Here is a 1,666-nt window from a genome sequence, read left to right on the forward strand (position 1 = left end):
TTAAGATGCGCTGTGACTGTAGATACCTATATGTAGCCTGAAAGTATAAGTTCAGTAATACATGTATGTCCCTATATTGAATAAACAAGCACTCCACTGATAAAAGATCTGTAAAAAATTATAAATGACAGATATTAGTTAGTTTAACCAATAGCTTTGTGGAGAAGCAAAACAACTGAACAATTGTAATCTAAGAAATCTTTCAAATTAAAAACTTATATAAATACATTAAAAATATTTTAAACTGGGTCAAACCACATCCAGGGATTCACACATCAAAAGTTATTATTTGATTAACAGATAGTATGCTTTTGTTAAATATTAGTCATACACAGTTGGAAAATTGAATTAGTGAAGTGCGTTACATACAGCCAAGTATGGTGCCCATACTCAGAATTCGTGCTTTGCATTTAACCCATCCACAGTGCACACACACACACCGTGAACACACACCGGGAGCAGTGGGCAGCCATTTATGCTGCGGCGCCCAGGGGTTCGGTGCCTTGCTCAAGGGCACCTCAGCCCAAGACTTGAACCCACAACCTTAAGGTTAGGAGTCAAACTCTCTAACCACTAGGCCACAACTTCCCCCTTAGCAAGAAGATTTTGAGAATACACCAACGTTCTACGTTCATAAGCCAGGTGAAAACAAGTGAATGTGACAAAAATCCTCCAACTTGTTCACTGAAAATTTGTATTCCCTAAGGGTAATGCAGCAAAGCTGACTATGCCGACTATGTTTAGCACTGTTGGGACCCGCATTAATCCAGCAATTTAAAAGGGGAGGAGAGCCAATCTCTGGGAGGGATATAACGGCGGACGAGCAGCTTCTGACACCCACAGGCACCCTGTACAGAAAGTATCAGTCCTGAGCGCATATGAGCATTACAGCAGCCAGCGTCTCTCTCTCTCTCTGTCTCTCTCTCTCACACTTCTCTTTCCCCTTGACACTGCAGGGGTGAATACTGAATTCAGCAAGCGGTTTGCTCTCCCCCTCATTCTGTTTTCACAGAGCTCTGCACAATGCTCAGATGAGAGCGGGAGAGACAGTGTTTTAGAGAGAGAGAGGGCAAGTTAAAGAGAGCCAAAGAGAGAGCGAGAGGGCGAGTGCATTACAGAGAGTGATTTAGAAGAAAGAGACCAGAAAGAGAGCGTGTGTGTGAGACCGAAGAGTTTATTACGATAACGACTGGAGGTCTGGATTATGCCGCTTTAATCCTCAAGAGACTTTGTGGGACATTTGGAAGGTATGTGCTAATTTTTGTATAAACAACCTGTTTTCAAGTGACCACAAAGAATTTCTTCCACATTAAATGTAAAGTGAAATCAAACAAGCTGAAAAAAAAAAAAAAAAAAAATATTATATGCCCGATGAAGAGCTTATGCAGTTGTGTCATCGTCATTCAGATGTTGTATCTTACATGAGTACTGAAATGTGAGTCAGTCACTCTGGGGTGAGCCACATCCTGAAAAAAGACAAGCGCTCATGTAGACGCGTAATGTGCAAGTGTGTTATTGAGATCTATCTGAAGCATGTGATGGGCAGTTTGCGGCTGTTAAGCAGATGCTGGGGTCAGTTCTTGGTGATGAACTGGTGATAAGTAAAATATTTATCTTAAGTGAGTGCTGTAATGAATAAGAAATTAATTATTCTGATATTCAAGTC

The 1,666-nt window shown here is 41.1% G+C and overlaps 1 protein-coding gene across 1 annotated transcript in view; it reads left to right on the plus strand.

Annotated features, from left to right (window-relative positions):
• Positions 1-489: 489 nt before the first annotated feature.
• LOC109052926 (cadherin 12, type 2a (N-cadherin 2)) overlaps positions 490-1,666 on the plus strand; it is a 52,941-nt gene continuing 51,764 nt past the window's right edge. The window contains exon 1 of the mRNA XM_042774346.1: positions 490-1,247. The gene's annotated coding sequence lies outside the window, so the exon portion shown is untranslated. The remainder of the gene's footprint in view (positions 1,248-1,666) is intronic.

This window comes from Cyprinus carpio, chromosome A2, assembly GCF_018340385.1.
Source record: "Cyprinus carpio isolate SPL01 chromosome A2, ASM1834038v1, whole genome shotgun sequence".
Lineage (NCBI taxonomy): Eukaryota > Metazoa > Chordata > Actinopteri > Cypriniformes > Cyprinidae > Cyprinus > Cyprinus carpio.